The sequence below is a fragment of the Mesocricetus auratus genome, unplaced genomic scaffold (assembly GCF_017639785.1).
Source record: "Mesocricetus auratus isolate SY011 unplaced genomic scaffold, BCM_Maur_2.0 Super-Scaffold_100011, whole genome shotgun sequence".
Classification (NCBI taxonomy): Eukaryota; Metazoa; Chordata; class Mammalia; order Rodentia; family Cricetidae; genus Mesocricetus; species Mesocricetus auratus.
This window is the reverse complement of record NW_024429195.1, coordinates 40,405,968-40,424,031: the sequence shown is the minus strand read 5'-3', so window position 1 is coordinate 40,424,031 and position 18,064 is coordinate 40,405,968. Positions and strand designations below refer to the sequence as shown.

The window sequence follows — 18,064 nt, the reverse complement described above, 5'->3', positions numbered from 1 at the left end:
CTATTCTAGTTCTGTTGTAATGTTTGTAATGCTGCATTTCATTGCATGGAGTTTGGGGAACACTGCTCTAGACCACAGTGGTGGCTTGACCCTAATATCGCACTGCCTGCTCCAAGGTGAGTCTTCCTGCCCTCCTGCCTGCCCACCCAAGTGTGGAATCGCTGGATCAGAGATGCCACCCCATTCCAGAAGACACAGCTCACCTTGTGCTCCAGAACTGTGTCATGTCCTCCTAAGCCTGCATATCTTACTTCCACATTAACGTCTAGTGAAAGGCTAGCTAAACAATACCATCCTATCTTCGAGACAATCTAGGAAAAAGCTCTCTAGCCCTACGAGCTGCCAGGGTTTAGACAGAGAATGGATGACGACATTGATGTCCTGTTAGGAAGTAGGCCTGGTGGACTTAGAGGTCACTGGTTACGTGTGCTAAAGGATCGTGTCTTATCCAGCTAATATGTCTACTCGGTCCTCTCTCTCTCTCTCTCTCTCTCTCTCTCTCTCTCTCTCTCTCTCTCTCTCTCTCTCTCTCTCTCTCTCTCTCTCTCTCTCTCTCTCTCCTGCCTACCACAAGGTACACAGCATTCTTCCACAGCATTCTTCCTTTGTCAAACCCTGTAAATCAACTGTAAATAAATCCTTTCTCTTTTTAAATTGTTTGTGTCAGGTGCAAGCAAAAGCTAGGCTCCTTCTTCCAGACCAAAAGTACCCATTTGTATTCCAGACAACCTTGTCCCTCAAGGCCACCTTGTTCTCTGGTCTTTACCATGACAAATCTTAAGGATCTGTAACTTCACAGTGGAGGTAAATTTTCAGACAATCTTAGCCAAATTGGGTGTAAATAAAGTTACTTGTAAAACTGTTTGCTCACCATTAAGGGTTATTTGTATGTGTGTACATGTATGTGCACGCATGCGTGCACATGCATATGATTATAGGAAAATGTTTATGATTGAGTTGAAGAATGATGTGGTTGGTAGCATCACAGAAATTTGGCTTATCAGAGTTCACCAACTATTTGGAAAATTTTTATCAACGGTCATCTGTGTCAGGGATTGTTACAGATCCTATAATTAGTCAGTTGTCTTGAGATTCCTGGTCTCAAAAACCTAAAGCCTGATGGAAGAACAAACAAGTAATTCACCTTCACAATGCTGCATGGAGAAGGCTATAAGGGCTATTAAGCTGGTGATTGCACAAGCTTCTAAACAAAATGGGAGGTGGAGGCTTTGGAGGAAACTGGAATCTTCAAGTGACTGCAGGGTTAGCCTTTAATCTGAATTGAAGAGTTAGTGCTCTTGCTTCCAAGGGAAGAACAACAGCACAGGCATTCTGAAGCCAAGAAAACCAGCAAAGAAGCCCAGGGGCACATGGCAGGACAGAAGGTGTGGACTGTGTGTCTGTGTATACACCTATGTGTGTGAAGGCCAGACTTGGTATCTTCAGTCAGGCATGTCAACCTAGAAGTATTGTTCTTGTCAGCATGTGGATGTTGACAGCGTGTGTCACCATGGCCTTCTTACCCCAGATATTTATGACCCTAAGATTACTCTCCGGCAGAGACGGTTCCTGCCAAGATTAGCTAAACCTGCCTCCTTGGTCAGCTATGTGAAATAACCCCACTGTCTGTTCAACTTTATAACAACATGCTGAGGTTTCTCATCAGAGAGCCAAGTCTATCCTAGCAGCTGTTTTGTGTTTGTCTGTCTGTCTTTTCTTCATCCCTTCACCACTCAAGCCGCACAAAAGGGTTGGCAGTGGAGAGTGATTATAGAAGCCAACCAGTGTCTTCTGTGTACCCCCAACTGTCCTGGAGCTCACTGTGTAAACCAGGTTGGTCTCAAATTCAGAGATCTGCCTGCCTCTGCCTCTGCCTCCTCAGTGCTAGAATTAAAGGTATATACCCCCATGCCACACTTTAAGTACAAATCATCAATGAATGTTGCACCTGTGAAGTCTGTGCTGTGAGTAACAAACCCTTCTTGACTTCAAAATTATCCTTTACGAAGAAATGTTCTAAGGCTGAACTCTTTTACATTAGCATGTAATTAGACTGATTTCTGAGCACCAAACACTGAGCAACTTTCAGCCAGCACTAGCATTGCTATCAGGGTAGTGCTCATTTAAACCCTTTGCAAGGCAATCTGATAGCTGACTGTGCTGTGGTCGCTCTTGGAAGACTAGCTGAGGAATGATGAATCAACCATAGTGCATGAATTACAGGAAAAGTGCTGCTGGTGTCAATTGCCTTCACCCTCTAGACGGAGGTCTTCTAACTCCTGTTAAATCGTAATGTTACAAACCCTGCGTTATTTTAACTAGGACTGAAGCTGCTGGGCATTGGGAGAGGCAGGCAAATGTGAACAGTTGGGAATCTCACCAGCTAACAGGAAGTGGAAAGCAGCCTGAGGTCTACGAAAGGTTGAATTGTTGTTTGTTTTTGTATTAGGGCTCCCTATACCCTTCCTAAGTCAGTTTTGTGAGTTGTAAATGACAGCTGAATGTGGGTGTCCTATCACCATAGAAGTCCCCGGCTTGCCCCGAGATAATGACCCTGAGTTGGAACAGGAAGTCCTGGCTACACTTTCTCTATTAATCTCCCCACCCCCAGTGTTCATGGCTGCATTTCAATGACTCATAATTTCCAAGTATGATCAGCATGTGAACAGGAAAGACTCAGTCACCAGGCAGAGCACCAGACTGAAAACCTGACCAAGATCTTGACAGAAACAGTCACCACAGATAGCAAGGCAGGACAGCAGGACAGCAGCTGCTCAAAAACCTAGAGCACAAGAACAGGTTTTGAACTGCACCCTTGTAATTCCCTTGCTGCCCCAGCACACCAAGTATGCCCCTTCTTCTCCTCACACCACACTCACGGCACCAAGCATGTCCTGTTCACACCACACTAGCTGGGGGAATACCAGTGCTTTAGATCAATGGTTAACCTTCTAGTCTCTAAAAAGAATAAAATCATTTACTGAAAACTCTCAGTGAATAATGCTTCTGGATTGACACTGACTGGGAACACTCCGCTGGGCTTCTGACAGAGCTCGTATGAATCTTGGGGTTTCCTACACCCTAAGGCCAGGATGTTCTAGGCCTCCTGCCATTATGAAACAGGCTCCCAAACAGCACACACATTTCACTGTTCAACCAACCTCAAACAGGAAACGACTCCACCCTCCCTCTTTCCTGGGTAAAGTCTCGTTTTCTTTAAGAAAAAACATGACTTACTTGATTGATTAGAGTGTGAGAGAGGGAGAGGGAGTAAGGGAGGGAGGGAAGGAGGGAGAGAGAGAGACCAGGAGAGAGAGGGGGGAGGGAGACACAGAGAGAGAGAGAGCATGAAGTTGGGTTTGTACAGAGATGAAGGTGGAGGATGTGGGGGAAGTTGGGGGAAGAAATGGGAATATGATAAAATATACTCTATAAAGTTCTCAAAGAATTAATAAACATATTTTATGAAACTTTATAGAATTCCCCATGCTTCTAAAATTTACATTCTTTCATGTATCAACATCTTGCAATTTTAAAGATGCTAGCAGTTCACTGAACCCACTCTCTATTGCCTCATCACACTCACAGAATAGATGGATGAAAGGCAGCCTGCAACAAAGGGTAATTATTCTGTCATCAGTCAGTTCAACCTCTTAGACAACAGATTCTTTTTTTAAAAAGTGATTGCATGTATGTGTATGTGTGATGCATGCATATGTGTAAGTATGATGTATATATGAGAGAGGCTGTACCCATGACACAGTGCATGTGTGGAAATAAGAAGACAACTTTCAAGAGTTTCTCCTTCCACCGTGGATCATGGAGATGATACTCCGGTCATCAGGATTTTGAGACAAATGCTTTTACCCATAGAGCTGGCTCATTAGCCCCACATCAAAAGTGTAATATTCTCAAGAGATTCAATGAACTAGTAAGAAGTTGAAAATCAGGTCCTAGAGTTATAGGTACTGGGTCAGTTCCTTATAGACATTCTCAGGAAAGTTTCTGTTACTGCTTGGAATTTCAGTGTGAAAACAGGTGGATCAATGGATGGATGGGTAGGTAAATGATGAATGAATGTATAGATGCATGAATGATACATGGATAAATGGATAGGTGGATGGATAAATGAATAAATGGATGGAAGGGAGATAGATGATAGATGGATAGACAAATAGATAGAAAGAGAGAGAGAGAGAAAGAAAGAAAGAAAGAAAGAAAGAAAGAAAGAAAGAAAGAAAGAAAGAAATAGAGAGAAAGACAGATGGTGGATAGGTTATAGATGGATGGAAGGGTGGATTATGGGTGGGTCATGGGTGGATGGATGGGTGGATGGATGGGCAGATAAACAACAGAATGGGAAAAAAACAGATAAGATCAAGTCCTATGCTATTCACCATTATGAGACCACTTGATAGAATTGAAAATGATAAATCCAAAGAAACTGCCAGGTCTTGCCATATAGATTTCTTTGATTCAGATTGTGAAAGACCACAGCAGTTTTCTCTGTGGCCCTTCTCTATCTTGACTCCTGAATAAATATACTGTCAAAAAATAGGCTGAATTCGTGGTGGAAGGAAGAAAGTGAAGTTTGAAGGGAAATTTGGAAAGCAAGACACTCAATTTACACATGCAGAAACTGAGCTACAGAAAGATCAAGAACATTGCAGAGCTCTTTAACAGCCAGGATAGCCCTGGCCAGAGTCCCAGAGAGTTCCTCAGGACTGCCAGGGAAGCTGGTCTGTGTAGGAGCTCTGAGGTATTTGTGTGTGTTGATTATCTATTTTCAGTCTCTGTGGCTGTGGATGCGAACAGAGAGACTGTGTGAAGAAAAATTCTTCATTGTATCATGTGATAGCAAGAGAAGAAATGGACTTGGGATAAAATCCTTTCTGACACAAATAACACAGCAAATTGTTGAGAAACACTGATGTGTTCACATTGCAGCACTATTGTTAGCCAACACTTTCACTGTTTTTCTAACTGCAGCCAGTTGGAAAGAAAAAAGACACCCGCTCTTCATAAAATATTTACCAAGAGCATAGTCTGTCACTCAGGAAACAAGTTATTTCCTGTTTCCATTTTTTTTAAAAAGTGCCATAAAATGACCTTTCCATAAATATATCTTATCGGGGAATGTTGTGAGATTCTTCCAACATTAAAAATGAAACTGTTCAAACAAAGCAAAAACCTTCAGACTTGGGAGCACTGAATATGCTACTGAGGATCATTCTGGTTGATGGTGTTATTTCATCTTTTTTTTCAGAAAGATCAAATGCAAGGCATTCGAAATCTCCCAAGGAATGAACAGGTCTCAGGGTCTTGGCTGTTGCCTGAGTTAAGGAAAAAAGAGGAAAGGATGGGTGTGGGGAGTGAAGAAGCAGGACCTATTTCTCTGAGCTTCACACACAGTCATCCTGCCTTTGGCTTTTCCCACAGAGAACCAGAAAACAGGAGAATACACATGATTGAATATAACATGAACTTTCTGGTCTGGCAGGACCTGTGGCCCTTGAGCTCCCAAATAAACATACAGATGATATACTAATTATGAAACTGTTGGCCGGTGACTATGGTTTCTTATTGGCTAGCTCTGACTTAATTATTAACTCATTTCTATCAATCTAAGTATTTCCACGTGGTCTTGGCTTACCTGAAATGCCAGACCTGCTACTCCTTTGCCTGCTACCTCTCTGAAGAGAAGAGGACAATTTCCTATTTGTTCCTGTTTATATTCTAATTCTATACAGCTATATCACTTCCTGCTTGTCTGTACAGACCTCCAGACCTCTATGATTACCTAGTGGCAGTTTCTGCCCAGCTATGTCGCTTCCTGGGATCACATGATGACTCCTCTCTGCCTACACTTCCCAGAATCCTCCTGTTCCCTAGTCCTACCTATCATCCTGCCTAGCCAATCAGTGTTTTATTCATCAGCCAATAAGACGCGCATATACACAGAAGAACATTCCTCATCATCTCCTCTTTTCTGTCTAAATAAAAATATTTTTAACTTTAATATAGTAAAATTATATATATATATATATAACGAAAGAGTTATCAAGTAAGAACTATAGTTACAATATCTAATCCATTAACATTTAGCAAGATTTAAAGAAAATATTCTATAATCTATCCTATCTTTGTGAGTCTAAAGTCTTATATATAACTTATCTTTTCTCATACAATGAAACTATCTTCAACTCCATCAAAGACCACAGAAGGATACTATGTAAACTCTAGAATTGACAGGAACATCTTGCTACCTGGACAGTCATCTGAAGTTCCTCTGTAATGTTGGAGCATCAATCTTCAGGTCACAGGCCACAATGTGTCTGGCAGACTTCTCAGCAAAGCAGGAAATTTGAAACTGTCCCACCTGTACTGGCAGTTTGCCAGTCATTTTCCCATGTCCTGCAGAATGTCTAGCAGACTCTTCCATGAAGCAGGAACCCCTCAGGACTGTCTTGTTTTGCAAATTCAGCAGTCACATTCTTGTGGGTCCTGAATGTCCAGTCTATAGAGTATATAGTCAAACCCTCCAAGCAAGAACAGTTTCTTACCCAAATGACTAGTCTTGCCATGTTGAAAGCAAACAAACTAGCTTTTTTGATGCCCATCTTCCTTTCAGACGTAATTGGTGTTGCCAGGAGCAGTTGTGTCTCACTGTCATGAAAAACCCTAAACCATTTTAAATGCATATTCTGTAGATGTTTGAAACATTTGAAGAATATCCATCTCAAAGACATCTCTGTATATCTAGAAAACCCAACTAACCTAACTATAAGTTTTGACTATTATAGGTGACTATATACAATTTGTATTTAATTATGTATTACATTTTAAAAGATCTGTGTAACTATAAGTTTTGACTATTATAGGTAACTATATATAATCTGTACTTAATTATACATTACATTTTAAATGAGCTGTATAAGCACAATACCTAAACAAGAGAAGAAATACACATATGACAAAATTGACCTTAAATTTGTATCAACAAATGAAAATCCATTCCAATACTAAGTATTCATTTCTATATCATAATCCCATTTTTTCCTTTAAAAAGAGATTGGTTGTGATCCTTAGCCATTTATAATCAACACGATTTAAATGAAAACAAATATTTACAAACAATATTTGGGGTTTTGGGCGTCATTCACTCCAAACTACTTCCTGCTGTTTGGGGGACACTGAAAACCATGAGATCATGAGAAAACAGAAACCTGGCCAAATATTGGTTGTTGTAGTCTGTAAGGCTTTATCATCTCAGCTATTTTGAAAGCTGGATTAACTGGGCCACTGCTTCCGGGGGTCTTACTTGATAAAACTATATTAGTCTGGAAGGAATCCACAGCTTTTTATTTTCTATGTAAAAAAAAAGCAGAAATTCTTTTCCAAAATAACCTGTCCTTAGACTTAAATTTTGAAGTCAAAGTATTTTTCAAATATATAAATTGGATTAATCCAGCAGCATTTCTTTCAGCAGTTGCTGTTTCTTCTTTAGTCAAACAATTCAAAGACATCTCAATAGCATATAGTATCTAGACTCTCTGTGTATTTCCCATCTTTATGTGACTTATTTATTTATTATTACTCTATTTCTTTTACTTTTTTTGAGACAAGGTTTCTCTGTGTAACTGTGGCTGTGCTTGAACTCACTCTGTACACCAGACTGGCCTTGATCTGCTTGTATCTGCCTCCCAAATGCTGTGGGATTAAAGGCATGTGCTACCAAAGCCCAGCTACTCTACTTTTTTTTTAACCTCATTGTCCTGCTTCTTTTCTTTTTTCTCCCAAGCCTATATATATTTTTATAATTATTTTATTTGTAATTTATTTTAGTTATATTTTATTTATTCATTCCTGAGACAGGCTAAAGATTTATTTATTTATTTATTTATTTATTTATTTATTTATTTATTATGAACACAACACCTGCCTCCATGTCTGCCTGCAAGCCAGAAGAGAACACCAGATCTCATTAAGATGGCTGGGACCCACCATGTGGTTGCTGGGAATTGAACTCAGGACCTCTGGAAGAGCAGTCAGTGCTCTTAACCTCTGAGCCATCTCTCCAGCCCTGCCTACATATATTTTTAAAGATACTGTAAACCCTCTAGAGGTTTTTCTTTTTCCCCTTGAATCTGTCCTTACTATGTATCTTTATCTTTTTCTGGATACATGTCTTTTATCTGCTAAACACCATTGCTAAAATGAAAGCTGAGGCTGTTTTAGCCACTGTCTTTCCATGATGGTGGGGATATATTTACTGCCAGCACTGAGAGCTGTGCTCACAGCCTTGGTATGCTGCCTTCAAGCAGCATGCTGTCAGCTTGGACAGCTGCTTGTATACACCATTCAATTGTAATCAGGGCCTCTTAAAAGAGCCATTTGGTTTTCCCTTAGAGGAGCCATGGGAGTCTCTGCTTGTCTCTAGCAAAACAGAGCCCACCTGAGAAAATGCTGCTACCAAGAGGCCATGCTTGGCTCTGTTCTTTTGTTTTTAAAATCCCTTTTTAAGCTTTTGTCAAATTTTAAGTAGAAATTCATGCCCCACATTGGGCGCCATTTTGTAAGGTAAGATTCTTGGCCCCGGAAGCCCCGCCACCCTTCTCTGCCCCAAAGAAACACATTGACACTAAATTAGTATAAAGCTGTTGACTCAGGACTTGGGCTTCTTATTCTTAACCCATAACTACTAATTTATGTATTTCCTTGTCGTCTTCTCTTACCAGAAAAAGGATCCGGACCTATTACTCCTCTTGTGTCCTACATGGTGACTGACTCTGCCTATGTTTCCCAGAATCCTCCACCTCTCCTTGTACCACCTCTCTTGCTTCCCTATTGGCTAAAAGTGCTTTGTTTATTAACCAATAAGAGAAACATATTTATAAAATGACATCTCCCATCATTTAAATAGCATGCATAGGAATAGAAGTCTAGTCCTTAGCATAGTGTTTGTTTAAAGGCTTTCTAATTGTGAGATAACAGCATGTGTTGAGTGACATGACAAGTCCTAGGCTGGCCTCTCCGTGTAAACTAGCTTCTTCCAACTTAGGAACAGATATTACTTTTATTCCCATTTTACAGATGGAGGCTCTGGGAGGCAAGAATGCCTGCCCAGAGTATGATAATGACAAAGTTAAGGCGGCAACCCAAGCAGAGTGATTGCTACATTCTCTGTCTTCTGGAAGCAGTGGGAGTCTTTTTCAGTGTAGGATGAATCTGCTTATGCGGCCATTGGGGACTTTTGCTCTAGTGATGAACCTGACAGTTTGAACAGTCAGATGATGTTGCTTAACACAATGCAAGCTGCTCCAACTAGTTCCAGACCTCAAGGAAGTCAAGATTTGTTCATCGTTTGTGTCATGGGTGACTATAGATCACTGGCACACTACCCTGAAAACCGCATGGAGCCCCAGGTTCTAAGGACACACATGTCACAGATACCTGGGATCCTGAGCTCACAATAGGGTGTGTGGTGTTTGACAGGCCAAGCATATAACTTCATCTATCTGTGACCTCAAATGGAGCAGAGTACCAAAAACCTGGGAATTGATAGCAGCCTTAGCTTCAGGGAACAATATCTTCATTGGACTTTTAACTGCCTTCCTCATTTCTCTGATGACCAACAATTATTTTTTTTAGAATGGTTTAAGGTCTAAAGATCTCCTCAAGCTATCATTCTCTGGTTATTTTTAGACAGTGCAGTCTGCTCCAGAATGTGTCTCTCTTCTCCTTCACCTGCCTTGGTAACACCTGCTCTGGTATCTATTGATGTGGGTTTGGACTGTGCTCAGACACTTAATGAGGCAAAGCTCCATGAATCCATCACTCCATCTTGATGTCTACTGTGATCGAATACCAGCAAAAGCAGCTTACAGACAGGGAGACTTATTCTGCACAGCCTAAGGACTCAGTCCATCGTGGCAGGGAAAGCATGGTGCTGCAAGTAGGACATATAGATGACAGTGTTCATTCAGTCGGGGACTATCACATCTGGCATGAGCCCACATTCAATGGGTTGGGTCTTGCCATCTCAGACAACCTAAACTAGAAACCCTTCCTTCACAAGTGTGCCCAGAGGTTTGTCTTCTAGGTCTCTGGATCCTGTCACGTTAACATTCAATGCTAGCAGCACCAGAGGAGAACTTTGTATTGGGTCTTAGTTTAAGAACCAAGCTTCTCTTCCGATGAATTTTCTTTTTTTAAACTATTCTATATTCTGGATGTAGAATGGTGTCCTATTAAAATGTTTCCTATTTCCCAGATGGCTTATGCCACTAGGAGTCTCAGAGCCACAGTGTTCCAGACTTAAGACAGGGCCTTTACAGTACTTATTAACATGTGGATTAATAATTATGTCCATGTACAAATTTTACTTGTTTTTATTATTTTCCTATCAGAAGCAATGTTCCTTTTACTGTTTCTACTATTTTTTTTAAGTTTTTGCATATTACGGAGGGAACTATAAGACCATTGTGATCTAAGATGAGAAGACATACTAACCCCTTGTGCCTTGGAGGGCCAGCTGGAAATTTGATAATATGTGGGATTTGGAGATAGAAACTGAGTTCCACTTCAGTTACAGGGTGATGGATGCTTCCCAGCTGTCTCAGTGCCCACTGCCCAGGAGCTGTGTGAACAGCTGCCCCTCTCAGGTCCATGAAATTTCCGGTGACTTTGTCACAACATCTTAGAGGTGAGAATGCTGAATGTCACAGATATAATTAAAATGTCCTTTTAGGTTCTTTTCTTACAGAGGAGCCATGAACACACATAACTTGTGGAAATAGTTCAGAAATGAGCCATATACTCACATTGGAAATCTACTGAAGCCACACACACACCTGTCTGGGCCCCTTAAGTCTTTATATATGACATAAAGGCACTGAACCACGGGACTAGATTACCTTTTCCCATATGATAAACCTGCAATAAAGGTTCCGAACATCTTGAAAACAACTGGAAATTTCCCCAAGACTCTTGGTTGGTGGATTATTTGTTTGCTACAGGCTATCCTGTAGCCTAGGCTAGCTTGAAATCTGAATGTAGCCAATAAACATGAGGTTCTGAGCCTCCAGCCTGTACCTTCTAAGGCCTAAGATTATAGGAATGAGTGCCACACTAGATTCATGCAGTGCTGGAGATCAAACCTGGGGCATCCTGCATACTAGACAAGCAAGCACTCTACCATCTGAGCTATAGCCCTAGGTCTTCTCCAACGGTTTTTTGGGAATAAAGAATTGTGTCTAGAGAAAAGAGCTAGAAGGTGACTCACTAGAGCCAGACTAACACTGAAGGTGCTCAGAAGCCTCTGTGGGTCATCTTCAGTATATAAAGGTAGAAATTTGTATAGCTAGGATGAGTTATATTAGCTGGAATTTGACTGGGGCATGTGGATAGTTAGTCCCTGTCTTGCCTTCAGGAATCTGATACACTGGATTCTCCCTGCAGGCTGGAGTTGGGAGTCCAACTGTGAGCAGTGCCAGTGAGGTGCTGAGAAGCCTTTGTCAGCCCTGTTGGGGTCCGATTTTCTAAGTCAACATGACCTTCCAAAGGCTTCCAGGACACAGTGAGCCTGCAACATGGAGGCTTTGCTTATAGTTCATAAACCACGGCTAAAAATGCATTTTATGGTGAAACAGGAGATTGGCTAATCTGCCAGGTTAACAGAGAGTCATCCTCAAATGTTTCCTGTGTACATTGTGAAACCCTGGGGCAACAGAAACGTTCCCCTTGACCTCCAGTGTCCCTCTGCTTCCCCCATCCTGACTTTCATTGGCTACACAAGCCGTTATCTGAGGCAAGATACAGCCAGACCACCATGGTCTAATGTTTCTTAGTTCCTGCTATCAAGTTAAATCTGCTTGGAAAAAGGAAAAATAGAAACTATTTCAGTTTTGTTGTGCAATTTTGTTATTCCTGGAAGGAAAGACCTTTTTGTTTCATTTGTTTTGTTTTGTGTTTTTACATTGAATGGGCAGGTCATATTTTGTGTGAAAAAATGCACAGATACCAGAGACAAAACAACAGCAATAACAAAACCCTGCTCAGTTCTGTGGGAACTGGGCACTGAGGCAGTAAGGACACAGGTGTCTGTGACTGGACGCTAAGGTGCTGACTGACAGAAAGCAGGCTTCTCCCTAGGCTTCACACATTACCACAGAAGCTCTATGGGGATGAAGAAATGCTAGCCCGGTTTTTCTTAAGTCATAGTGAATGCCGTTAAATTCTTTTTTGGACTTCCTTTACAAGATCATTTTGGTTTTTTTGTTTGGTTTGGTTTTTCTTTTTAGGGTAAAGGTGTGGGAATTTCCCAACTGCCATGTTCCACTTCACACCTCATACTGTCTTCTTTCTCTTCTCTCTTATTTTCGATGCAGACCATGGGAAAGGCACATACCCATTACTTGGTAGCCCCTGGGTCAGGACTGAGGAAAATTTGACTAGTAACTACTCCAGTAAAGCAAGGGTCTGGAATGGTGACTTAAATTCTCATGTAACTGGCTAGGGAAAGGCTGGGTCTAAAACATGGCTGTGTCTTTTACTTTTTGTTTTTGTTGTTGTATGCTGCATGTGTTTGCAGCATTTCCTCAGTCACTCTCCATGTTATGTTTGGAAACAGGGTCTTTCAGTGGATCTCAAACTCTCTGAGGCAGCTTATGAGTCTTAATGTGAGACACTATTTTTTTTTGCAGGCAAAGGCCTGATTTTTTGAGCTTCCCCATTCCCTTTTGTGGCAATGAGCCATTTGAGTCACATTGAAAAATCAAGCTTGCACCAATGGAATGAGACAGTCATTACTGCATTAGAAGTAAAAATCAGAGGTCATCTGGTCCGCCTGTGCTTGCTAGCCTTGTCTGGGTTCTGACACACCCTATGTACAAAAAGAAGCTGCCTTGCCACCTTGCTTTGCGTGTGTTCCTTTGTTGACATCATCCCATCTATCTCTCCAGTGCTTGCTTTTAGATGGGATCTGGGGACAAAACAGGTGTCCCCGCCCCTTGCATCGCAAGCCCTCTGCTAACAGAGCCATCCCCCTCAGCCGTGGATCTGCATTTCGATATTGCTTAAGCAGAGCTATCCTATCTCTGACATGAAGAAGAGCATGGCCGAGTCTTTCCATGACAAACTGCTGTCTTGCCTGACCTATCCCTTCATTTTTTATTAGTGAATTCGATGTCATACATTTAATTAGGGAAGACCAAACACTCCAAAGTTACAGCTGAAGTGTCACCCCACCCCCAACAGCACAAGGTTATGTCTCCTTACTTTTATTTGCTGATGAAAATTCCAAAGCCATACTAAACAAGATTGCTAAATTGTATCACAGTACTAAGAAATCTCCATGTACATAGTTAACTCACACACCATTCACAAGCACAGCAAATAGCATTTGAAAATAGAGAAAGTTAAAAACCACAGTTTCCTGAGTCCTGTTTACAAATCTCATTTGTTAAAGCAAAGCCCATCTCTCTAACAGTGCCTGTTAGATTTGTGTCCATAACAAGACAAGTGTTGGAATGCTTAAAACACAAAACAAATCACAAAGTTCAGGGTCACAGCTGCCCGGGGAGGTAACAGTTAATTTGATTGCCTGAGCACTAGATAGAATCTGAAGCCAAAGAGTAAGAGGAAAGATTTCAGTGAAAATGTTTTGATGCTACGTGGGACACAGCTGGAAATGGAAATGAACTGAGTTACTAGAGAATTTGAATTATGTGTACATGCACTCAAGAACAATAAATGGATCCGTGTCCAGGAATAACAATTCCTCAGATGTGGCTATGCATACTGTTTACACAGAATTCCCCAGGATTCTCTCCCTCAGCCTCAAAACAACAGGGTGTAAAACGACTGCCAATTTGCTAACCCATTTCACAGGCTTCAGGGAAAGGGTCAGCCCCTGTGAGCCCACCTGAGTAGCCAGGTTTCTCAGAAGAGTATGGCTTGGTCCTCAAATTCTGTCATGTAATTACAGACATGACTTACTCAGCCAGCTGTCCACGAGACAACTCCTGATGCTTACTCTGAAACACCAAGGACAAAGGGCCCCCATTAAGAAAGGTGTAGCTGTGATTACATTGTTTCTCTCTCCTTTTTGCTTGCCTTCACGTTTGTGGCTCAGGTTGTTTTAAAAATTAGAGCAGAGTTGAAACTAGGTGTGTAGTGACCAGAGGGTAAAATTCAACCCCCTAACTAACTCCCTGCTCTTTGATGGGAAATTCTGACAAGAGAAATAGCTGTGTCAAGGTGACCAACGCAGTGTCTTCTTATTTTCCTGAAAGCATTTGTCCTTGCTACAAGTAGCTTAGAGTTTAGAATGAAGGTCTGGCAGGCAGGATTTGTGATGGCTATTATTAGAAGTGTCACAGTTTTATCACACAGGGTCGGCCTGAAGCAGCATGGTTTATTGGAGAGAGGATGTGACTGGCACTGACCTGTTGGTGAATGAGAGATGGTGCTTACCAGGACCATACATCAGCCATGCTCAAGGGCCAGGTCATTGCTGGAGAGCCAGGGCATCCTTGAACATCATGCTGGCTTGGCTAACGAGGTCTGATTCTCTCATCTGCTGGGGAATGGTACTGGGCCACTCTCTATAGCTTCCTACAGTGGAGACAGAAGTTCTTTAAGCTATTTTAGTGTAACTATATTTCATTTTAAAATGCATTAAATATTTTAACAGTCAAAAATTAAAAACAAAAAGAGGTCTGAGCAAAGCAGGAAGAAGAGGTTATAGCTTCGTTTTCCGGGTAAGCTTCCGGGTCAGTGCATCAACTAGAAGTCTTCACTCTGTACACGAGAAGAGAAGGCCCAGGACAACTGTAGGAGTCAGTTCTCTCCTACCGTGTGAGTCCTGGGAATCAAGCTCAAGTTGTCATACAGCAAGCACCTTTACCTGATTGCTGGCGTTCCCAGCTCAGACATCACAATAGTGCTGGACCAAATAGAAAAAGAATGTTAAAGAGGAACTGCCTTCAACCTAACTGTAAGTGCCATGGCTCTAAATGGATTTGTGAGAAAGGAAAGAACAAAAGGCAAAATTTTAGTTAAAAAAAAAAAGTTTAGATGCTAACTTAAAAAAAAAATGTTTTAAAACACTGGGTCAACCCTGCATTGCCCCCAGAAAACACAGATCCTTCCATGCCATTCAGCTCCTTGAACAGCTCTACTCTTCCTAATCCATAGCTCTAGGACCTACTACTCCAGAAACCAGAAGGTCTTTGACCCAAGACTTTCGTGTTTCTAGAGTTGAGGCTCACTACCCTACCCAAACCCATCTTTGCTTCAGAATTCTGGTTTTGCCTTCTTTTCTAACACCAAAACCCTGCTAGCTCAACCTGCAGGAATGCCTCAGTGAGCTCAGAGTAAGTCATTTCTTCAGTTGTTTATCCACTTAAGAAATATGCAAGCCACTCAAAAAAATTAAGGCTTACTTGCTTATTAAAAACAAGAAACACATGTTCATTACTTCTCGAACTTTGTGTAGAATCAATTGAGGTAAGAAAATACATGGTTTTTGTCTAATGAGAGTTGGGTAAGCAACCCACAAATAGGTGTCTAATTACAGCCTTTGGTAAGTTCTGACAGGAAAAGACAAGAAGCCCCAGAGGGAGGAGGGGCTAATATCTGAAGGTGAATGTTCCAGACAGCAGCCTCCTGTTCTCCGGGATACCTCCAGAATCTCTCTGCCCGAGTTCCTTCCTTGCCTGAGGAATTCTTTCAAGACTTCCATCTAGAATATTCACTGAGCTGTGATGCCCAAATTCTCACCTATCTTTGACACATCTCAGCCCAGTGTCATCAAACCCCAGTGACTTCAACAGAATGTAGCTACCATATTCTGACACAAGCTTTTAACAACGGGCCCCAATACAAGGAACATGTCGATGGCTTTTCAAAGAAAAACTTCAAAAACAAAACTGACTTAAGTGAGATGGATCTGTCTGAGGGTGGGAGAGCATTCTGAGTTAGCTCAGGGCCAACTGTGGGCAGGTTCATCTTTTTGGCCTCGCCTTTTGGGATAGGCGTGGGGTAGTATGATAACACTGTTCTGAAGGTGGAGAAAACTGGTCTGGTCTGTCCTCCAACATGCACCTGTGTCAGTGTCTGGAGGTCGAGGAACGGCTCCAATGTGCTCAGCTGCCTCTGAGTGTGTCTGGTAAATACACTCATTGGTTTGTGTTGAGACTGAGAGCTTAAGGGTTTGTTATTTTAGGCCAAATCAAAATGTCACTTCTTCAAAGTGATTTTTCCTAAATGCCACATGTGTGTGGTCTGTGACAGCCCACAATCCTGGGCTCAGCTGGTTACCAGAAAGCCCCAGGAAACCAGGCCTTGTTCTTGGTTCTTGTTCTTGGTTAATCTACTCTTGTTCTTGGTTAACAAACAGGGAAACCCGTTAGCCAGGAATGCTAAAGATGGGAGGGTGACAGAGCAATGCAGGGAAGCAGGACTCTGTCCCAGGCTGGGAACATGGTCTCCTCCATTCTGTTTGGTGGTAATAATGTTCTATCATCTAGTGGAGGATAATCACAAACCAGGTGCCTGCCAGAATCTGAGAATGAGGTGAGAAATAAGATGACCACACTCTCAACCCGTAGGGAACTTATAACCTCTCAGAGAAAATGCAATTAGCATATAACAAACCAATCTCACATGTAGAAACTGAGAGGGGATCCTGCCCAGACAAAGGAACATCTTGGCCAGATACGGGAACAGAAGCCAAGGTCTAGCTGAGAAGACAAGACATAAAAGATGAGGCTACTGAGTTCTCTCTCTTTGTGGCTGTGTGTGTGTGTGTGTGTGTGTGTGTGTGTGTGTGTGTGTGTGTGTGTTGTTGTTGTTGTTGTTGTTGTTGTTGTTGCTTGGCAGTGATGGTACATGCCTTTAATCACAGAACTCAGGAGGCAGAGGTAGGTGGATCTCCAATTCCAGGATGGCTAGGGTTACACAGCAAAACGCTGCCTCAACACCCCACTCCCTGCAAAAAATTATCATTAGCCTGCCTTAAGAGGCTATTTGTTACAAAGCTGTCCTGCTTACTATCTACCCAATGAACTGGACATATGGTTGATTTAGATGAACTGTCTTATCTCTAAAGCACTGTAATAAATGTAGTCTCATATTGACCTCACTTTGCAGATTGTAGACAAGGAAGAAAACATGCTTGAACCACTTCTCATTGACATGGTTTTATATATTTTCCCCTTCTTATAATCAGTGTCCATAAAAAGAAGTTTAGTTAAATACAGTTTTCATTTTTAAAAGACATGGTTACAAAAGCAAATATTCACATGCTTTCATTTAAAGCTCATATTCTGGGAAGATTGCTCAGCAGATAAGAGTACACGCTGTGCAAGGATGAGGACCTAAGTCCAATCTCCAGTCCCCATGAGAGAAGCCCAGCTTGGCCACAACACCTGTAACCCTGTAACACCAATACTGTGGGAAGCAGAGGCTGGGTTTCCTGGGGCTTTCTGGTAACCAGCTGAGCTCAATGAGAGAACCTGTCTCAAAGCAATAAAGTGGAAAGTGAGAGCAGAATCCTTTTGTCCTCCTCTGTCTTCCCTGTGCTCACAGGCACGTGGACTTGTATACATACATGTGTGCACACCCTGCTCTCATATGTCACATATACTTTACACACACACACACACACACAAGAAACCTATGCAATGTATCCTACGATCAGACATAAATTATTTTTCAACAGGTACATTTACAAAGCAAGAGTACACGGTTCACTGAGTGAAATGCTCTGGGAGTCACATGTGAGCTAGATGATCTGTGACTTCTCTCCATTGGGACATACATCAATTGAAAGTTGAGTGTAGATTTCATGACTACGGGCTTTGAGTGAGCAAATCATCTTAGTATTGCTTTGGAAAACTTAATTGGCACTTTTTAAGATCTTTTCGATCTCGTTAACGGCATGGATGGGAAGTTTTATTCTGGTTCGCAAATATTAGCCTTCTGAATCACAGCTACAAAGAGGACAAGATTTCCTTTTTGTTGGACTCTGCTAAAGTGAAGAAGAGAAAAGGAGACTGAC

At 41.8% G+C, this 18,064-nt stretch overlaps 1 long non-coding RNA gene across 2 annotated transcripts in view; it reads right to left on the bottom strand.

The window, feature by feature from the left end:
- LOC110339281 overlaps window positions 1-18,064 on the bottom strand; it is a 233,045-nt gene that overhangs the window by 176,210 nt on the left and 38,771 nt on the right. The window contains exon 3 of one of the 2 annotated variants that reach the window (XR_005880431.1): window positions 14,448-14,616. The exons of the other annotated variant lie outside the window; for it this stretch is intronic. This is a non-coding gene — a long non-coding RNA (uncharacterized LOC110339281). The remainder of the gene's footprint in view (window positions 1-14,447; window positions 14,617-18,064) is intronic. 2 annotated transcript variants of the gene reach the window in all.